Source organism: Rhinopithecus roxellana, unplaced genomic scaffold (genome assembly GCF_007565055.1).
Source record: "Rhinopithecus roxellana isolate Shanxi Qingling unplaced genomic scaffold, ASM756505v1 contig5535, whole genome shotgun sequence".
NCBI lineage: Eukaryota > Metazoa > Chordata > Mammalia > Primates > Cercopithecidae > Rhinopithecus > Rhinopithecus roxellana.
The window spans coordinates 80,829-88,895 of record NW_022144135.1 but is presented as its reverse complement, the minus strand read 5'-3'; the positions used below and the strand labels follow the sequence as shown (position 1 = coordinate 88,895).

Sequence of the window (8,067 nt, the reverse complement as noted above, 5' to 3'; positions counted from 1 at the left end):
AACACATAAACAGACACCCTGTCAGAAGCAGAGCCATCCACTCCACCATTACCACCCATCCCTCTGCTAGTGTGGCTGCTGAAGATGTTCCCTACAGCAGAGGACTTTGTGTTCAACCAAAGCACTTTATAACCTTTATTTTCAACTGGGTATGAGATAAAATAATTCAGCAGCAATAAAAATCACACTTCTTAAAGTTGCAGTCTTGCCAATGCACCACAGTGTAGCAGTCTCTCTTGTGAGATATCACCTGGAGTTCTGGATAAGTGAGAATTATCCAAAATTCTTATGATAAATACAGATAAATTGGCACAACTCAAGATTTAAGAAATAAAAATTTCCAAGAGAAGAAACCCAGGAATATGCATTGAAAATGTCTCCCTCAGGTGATTCTGATGTGATATGTGGTCTGAGTTAAAAATCCAAGGAACATTACCTTCCCGGACCTCCAGTTGGCCCTTATGACCAGAAGTCCCTCTTCCCCCTTCTCATTGTGCTCACTCTCCTTCTGCGCCTTTGTTCTATTCTCCCTCCACTTATCATCCAGATGCCAAGCCTTCTTCCATCAATTGTCCTAAAACTCAAATTGTCAGTTGCATCTAAACTTCCCTCTGTCCCATGGATAAGTTATGCAGGCAAATGTAGAATTTAAGCTTGGACCAAGCTGAATCAAGAGCTGCAATTAAAGATTTCCCTAAGCCCAGAGGGGACCAGCAAATACTTGTAGAAGATTTTGGATTTCCTCTGAGTGCACAAGGCTCTGGGTAACCTGATTCTATAAACCAAATGTTATTGTCCCCATCAAGTTCAAGTGTTAAAATCTAATTCCCCATGTGATGATATTTGGAGGTAGGGCCTTGGGGGATGATTAGATCACAAAGGCAGGGACCACAGGAGTGGGATTAGTAGCCCCTATCAAAGGCACCATAGAGAACTCCCTCATCCCTTTTGTCATGTGAGGACATGGTAGAAACATGGCTGTCTATGAACCAGGAAGCAAGCCCACACCAGACATGGAATCTGCTGACCACTTCATCTTGAATTTTACCACCTGCAGAACTGAGAGAAATAAATTTGTTTATAAGCTTCCTCGTCTATGGCATTCTGTTTTAACCCCAGATTAGTTAAAAACACCAACATATCAACTTGTATACCAAATTTTGGAAATGGATGCTGAAACTTTGATGGCAAAAGGTGATTGATCTGCTTGAGAAATGAACCTACGTGATCCCTCTTTCCAAAAAGCTGGAGGGAGAGTCAACACAAGCAAAAGTAGGTCAAAGTCTTCTAAAAGCCATACCTGAAGGGTTTTCAATATCACTTGATCAGGTGGTAATTTAATCACACAAAAAACCACAACAAAACCCACAACTAGCAGAGGTTTTCAACATCGCCTCAAAAACACCTTCTACAGTATTAGGGAGTGAAAGAAGTCATGGAAGTTTCAAAAAGTCAAACTTTATTTCAATGTTATTGTAGAAACTTGAAATTCATAGTTGCGCTATGGATAAATCCTTGGGCAGGTGGAGGCATGGAGATTCTGGGGTGTAGCTGCTGAGTTGGAAAGCTTCCTTTGGAGAGGCTCCCTGGCCTCCTCACCCCCTGTCCTCCTGTCAAGAAGAGCCCATCCTGGGCAGCACATTATAGGCAAACGACCCAGCTGAGGGCAAACCTCCATGCCTAGAGGAGGAGGCCGCCTCTGGGAGCAGGAGGACCTGTTGGCACCACTGCTTACAGGCTCCTTTTCCTGCTCTCCTGCAGGCTAGCAAACACCCCCAGCAGCAGTAGCAGCAGGCTCTTCAGCAGCTGGGCTGCTGCTCTGCTGAATGAGAGAAGTCCCTCTCCAGTGAGGCAGAGGAGCCCAGATTGCACATCCTGGTCTCTGCCTCCATGGTTTCCACTGAGCCCTGGACTGGGAGCAGTGAGGGAGCTGCTGGCTGGAGCTGTGCTGGTCACTCCGTCTCTGTCACCTCTAGCTCCAGCCACACTTTCAGCTCAAGAGCTGAGGCTGGTGGATCTACAGCAGGTGCCATGAAGTCAGGCAGCTCCTCACTGGGCTGGTCCTGGGCAGTCCCACGGCAGGGGCAGGAGGGCTCTTGAGCTGCCTCTAGCTCCAGCACTCTCCCTGGAGGGGCCCTTCCCCTGGTGCTGGCACTGGCTCAATAGCTGGCACTGGAAATAGCTGTATTTCTGCACCTGAAGCAGGAGCTGAAAAAGGAGAAAGGTCACCAACATCACTCACTTTCCACTGGAATTTCCAAACATGAAAACAACCTCACTGAATTTAAAGGAATTTCAGCCTGAAAACATCAACCTGGAAAGTCTTCCAGACTGCAGGTGACTTCACCATGTGCCTGTGTCTCAATGAGTTCCAGAGACTCCAGCTGGACAAGGACAATGTGCAGTTGTGGCCCTGGTGGGATCACTGGTGAGGCCTGGCCTCTGGCCTAGTAGCTCCATCTGGGGCCTTGGTGTCCATCTGGGACCTGCTGTCTACCTGGTGACTCCTGTCCTGTGGTAGGTACCTGGGGGGGCCTTGTGCCACATGGCCAGAGGCATCTGGGGTGAGGGATGAGCCTACATGGGCATCGTTGTAAAAGAAAGGCTCTCACTCCCGCCATTCCTGAAGCAGCAGTCTCGAGATGTGGGGATGCAGCACGAGGACATCTTGTTCTCTTGAGAGTCTCCCACCAAGTTAGCTGGCTACGGGGCTGATCCTAGGATGTGGGTGCCTGGTTACCCGAATTTTTCTTCTTCTTCTTTTTTTTTTTTTTTTTTTTTGATAGAGTCTCATTCTGTTGCCCAGGCTGGAGTGCAGTGGCATGATCTTGGCTCACTGCAACCTCCGCCTCCTGGGTTCAATTAATTCTCCTGCCTCAGTCTCCTGAATAGCTGGGATTACAAGCACGAGGCATGTACCACCACACCCAGCGAGTTATTTTTTTATTTTTTTATTTTTAGTAGAGATGGGGTTTTACCATGTTGGTCAGGCTGGTCTCGAACTCCTGACCTCATGATCTGCCCACCTTGGCCTCCCAAAGTGCTGGGATTACAGGTGTGAGCCACCGTGCCTGGCCTGGTTACCAGAATTCTAAGTTCCATTAGGGTCTGTCACCAAGGAAGTGAGGTTGCTTCTTTCAGGTTCCATCCCCTCAGCCTCTTCCTTCCAGAAGACCTACTCAGGACCCAACTGGGCTGCTGACTGCTCACCCTCCCCACAGGTCAACTCCTTACCTGTACACAGTTATGTTTCCCCAGGGCCTCTTGGACACCTGTGCCTGATGTTCACCAGGGTCCTAGGAATCCACTTGGTGCCTGAGGTCCTACATGGGCCTAAGGTTACCCTGCAGACTGGGTAGCCACTTGGGGACCAGGTATCAACCTGGGGGCTGTGGTTGACCTGTGGGCTGATGTTCACCTGGGGACTGGGTATTTACCTAGGGCCTGATGTGCACCTGGGACCAAATGTTCCCCTCAGGGTGAATTCCACCTCGGGTCTGTATGTTCACCTGGGCCTGATGTCTGCCTTAGATCTATGTCCCACTGGGGCCTTATGTTCACCAGGGACTTGTATCTAGCTGTGGCCTGATGACCTACTGCATCCTGTTGTTCACCTAAGGCCTGGTGTCTTCCTGGGGCCTAGTGATCACCTGGGAGCTAGATACCAACCTGGGGCCTGGGTGTCCACTTGAGGCCTGATATGTCCCTGGGGCCTGATTGTCCACCTGGGGACTGGGTGTCCACTTTGGGTCTGATGTCCACTTGAAGCTAGGTATCTCCCTAAGGCATGGTGTCTACCTGTGGCCTGATGTCCACATGAGTCTGGGGTTCAGCTGAGGCCTGCTGTACATCTGGGAACTTGGTGTCCATCTGAGGCCTGATGTCTACCTGGTGACTGCCATCCTATTGAGGCCTGATGGCCACCTGGGAATGGTCTATCCATGGAAACGGTTATGTCCACCTGGGAGTGGATGTCTACCAGGGGCTAGATGTCCACCTGTGACCCCGTGTCCACCTAGGGCCTGATGTCCACCTGGGGCACAGTGTTCACCTGAGAGCTGGGTGTTTACATAGGGCCTGATGTCCAGCTAGTGCCTAGATGCCCACCAGGGGCCTTGTGTTAACCTGGGGACTGGTATCCAGCTGGGTCCTAATGACCACATGGGTTGAATATTCACCTAAAGTTTGGTGTTCACTTAGGGCTTGAGTGTCAGCCTTGGACCTGGTGTCCACATGGGACTTGAGTATCAAACTAGGGGTTGGTGTCCAGTTGAGACATCATGTGCACCTGGGGTCTGAGTTCACATGAGGCCAAATGAGCAATGGGGGCCTGAATGTCAACCTGGTGTCTGAAATTCATTGGGAGCCTGGGTATCCACCTGGGGCCTGATGTTCATCTGGGACTAGGTGTCAATATGTGGCCTGATATAAACCTCTAGTTCAGTGTCCACCTTGGGCCTAATGTCCACTGGGGGACTGATGTTCACCTTTGACCTGATATCCACCTGGAAACCATGTATTCACTCAGGGCCTGATAGTCACCTGGGGTTGAATGTCCAACTGTGGTCAGATGTGCACCTGGAACCTGGGCATCCACCTGGGGCCTGATGTTCAGCTGGAGCCTGGAGTTCACCTGGGGCATGAGGTCTACCTGAAGCTTGATGTTCATCTGGGTGCTGGATGTTCACCTGGGGCCTGATATCCATCTGGGACCCAACGACACTTCGTAGGCCTGATGTCCACAAGTTGGCCTGGTATTCATCTGGTGCCTTGGTGTTAATCTGTGGCCTAATGTACTCCTGGGTTCTAGTGTCTTCTTGGACCTTAGGTCTACCAGGATCCTGGTATCCACCTGGGGCCAGGTATCCACCTAGGGCCTGATATTCACCTCAGGACTAGGAATCCACTTGATAACTGGTGTCCATCTGGGTCCTGATGTTAACCTTGGGACTGGGGAACCACCTGAAGCTTGATGTCCACTTAGGGCATAAGGGGCATAAGTGTCTATCTGGGGTCTTGTGTTCACGTGGGGCCTGATGTCAACCTTGAGCCTACATATTCACCAGGGGACTAGTGTCCAGCTGTTCATTTGGGGCCTGGTGTCAACTTGAAGCAAGGTTGTCAACCTAGGACCTGATGTCCAGTCCAGTGTCCACCTTGGGCCTGTTTCCTACCTGGGGCCTGTGTGTCCACATAGACCCTGGTGTCATTTTGGGGCCTAGATATTTACCTGGGGTCTGGATATTCATTGGTACATCATGTCTACCGGGGTCTTTGTGTCAATCTGAGCTCTGATATCCACCTAGGGGTTGGGTATCTACCTAAGGCCTGGTGTTTACATGGGGCCTGTAACACCAGAGTCCAGATGAACTCAGATGTACACCTGAGGCCTGATGTCCACCTGAGTTCTGAGTATTCACATAGGGCCTGCTGTCATCTTGGGACCTAAGTATTTACCTAGGGCCTGGGTATCTACCTGGGGCCTGACTTTCAACTAGTTCTTGTGTCGACGTTGGGCCTGATGTCCACTTTGAGCCTAGGTAACCTCCTGATGACTAATGTCCACATGGTTCCTCAGGACAACCTGAGACCTGGTGTTGATTTAGAGCCTAGTATCCACCTGGGGTCCAGGTGTCCACCTGAGACCTGACGTTCACCTGGTATGTAGGAATTCACCTGGGGCCTGGTGTCCACCTTGAGTGTGTGTATCCAACTGAGTGCTGGTGTTCACCTGGAGTCCAGTGTATACCTGGGGCTTGATGTACGTATGGGGCCTGGGCATCCACCTAGGACCTGATGTTCAGATAAGGGCTGGAGTTCTCCTGGCCTGGTGTCCACATGGAGCCTGGGTGTACACCTGGATGCTGATGTACCACGTGGATGGGCCCAACGTACACCTGGGCCCCAGTAGTCATCAGATACTAGGAAACTCTCAAGCCCCAGGTGCACATAAAGCTCCAAGTGGCCACCTAGGCCATAGGGTGATATGCAGGGTCCAGGTGGACACTGAGTACAAGAAGAACACCAGGCCCCAGGTGAACACCAAGCCTCAGGTGTCTACCTAGTCCTCAAGTGGACACCAGGCACTAGATTGACACACAGGTACCAGGTGGATATCAGGCCCCAGGTGAACAGCAGGCCCCAGGTGGTTGGGTTACATATACCATAGGTGGCCATCAGGTCCCAGGTCTATATCCACTCCCAGCTGAACATCAGGATCCAGGTGGATACCCACGTCAGAAGTGAACACCAGGTTCCAAATGAACATCGGGCTCCAAGTGAACACACGGGCCCCAGTTGAATACCAGCCTCAGGTAGATATCAGGAACCAGGTGGACCCTAGGCCTAATGCGCATACCTAGTCTCTTGGAATACATCATGTTCGAGGTGGACACCTAGACTCCAGGTAGACATCTGGTGCCAGGTGGACATCTGGCTGCAGGTGGGCATCAGGCCCCAGGTGGATACCCAGTCTACAGGTGTAAATCAGTCCCCAGTATTTCATCAGGCCCCAGTTAAACACTTGACTAAAGGTGTGCATCAAGACCCAGCTTGACACTCAGGCTTCAGGGGCACACTGGACCCAAAGTGTACACTCGTGCCCAGGTGGACATCAGGCCCAAGGTGTACACCAGACCCCAAGTGGACATCAGGTTCCAGGTTGACACCAGTCTCTAGGTAGATCCTTAAGCCCCAATTGGTCATCAGGCCCAAGGTGGATACCTTGACCCCAGGGGGTCACCAGGTTGCAGGCAGGCCCCAGGTGGACACTAGGCCCTAGGGTAACACAAGGTCTGGGAGGGTTTCAGCCCCCATGTGGACTTTAGTCATAAGGAGCTTACCTAGGCCCTAAGTGGACATCAGGCCCCCGGTTGACACAATGAACCAGGTAGAAGTCAGGCTCTAAGTAAAAACCCAGGCCCTAGGTAAATACTTCAGTCCCAAGCCAACATCAGGCCCTATGTGGACACCCAGACTCCAGGCAGACATCAGGCCCCAGGTGAACACTCAACTCAAGGTGGTCATCAGGCCCCAGGTTGACACATACGCCTCAGATAGACAACAGGCATAGGTGAACTTCAGGCTCCAGATGAACATCAAGCTCCAGGAAGAAATCTGTGCCCCAATTAAACACCAAGTCTTAGGTAGACATCAGGCCTCAAATGGATGTCAAAGCCTCAGATGGATATAAGGCCTCAGAGAAACACCAGGCCCCAGGTAGACATTAGACACCAGGTGGACACTCAGGCCACAAGTGAACATCTGTCCCCAGGTGGACATCCATCCCAAGGTAGACATCAGGCCAGAGATGTACACCCAGGCCCCAGGAGAACTACAGGCCCCTGGAGGACACTCAAGCACCAGGAGGACAGCCAGTCCCTAGGTAATGACAAGGTCCCAAGTGGACATGATGTTCCAGATGGATATGAGGCCCCAAGTGGATACTAGGCGCAAGTGTACATCAGGCCCCAAGTGGACTCCAGGTCTCAGGTGCACACCAGGCCGCAGGGGAACACCGGGCCCCAGGTAAGCATGCAGTCCCAGGTGGACAGCAGGTGCCAGGAGGACATCAGGACCCAGTTGGTCATCAAGCCACAGCTGAACATCAGTTCCACATGAACACCAGTCCTCAGGTGGGCACCTAGTCCTCTCATGTGCATCAGGTACCAGGATGACACACAGACACCAGCTGCTGGTGAACCTCAGGCCCCAGTGGACACTCAGGCGCTTTATAGACATCTGGCTCCATGTGCATTCCCAGGGTCCAGGTATACATGAGGCCCCAGAGAAACACCAGTCCTTAGTCACCTAAGACTGAATTCCCCTAGGGCTGTAGACTGAGTATTCACCTGGGGCCTAGGAATCTGCCTGGGGCCAGATGTCCATCTGGGGCCTGATGTCTACTCAGGTTCAGATGTCCACCTAGGGTGGGGTGTTTTTCTGGGACCCAGAGTCCACTTGAAATCTTGGTATCAACCTGGGGCCTATGTGTCCACTTGGAGCCTGATGTGCACCTGAAGCCTGAGTTTTCACCTAGGATCTGATGAGCACCTGGGGCCCAAGTTT

General features: G+C 51.6%; 1 pseudogene; it reads right to left on the bottom strand.

Moving 5' to 3' along the window:
• Nucleotides 1-1,501: 1,501 nt before the first annotated feature.
• Nucleotides 1,502-6,268, bottom strand: LOC104675231 (annotated as a pseudogene).
• Nucleotides 6,269-8,067: the final 1,799 nt, after the last annotated feature.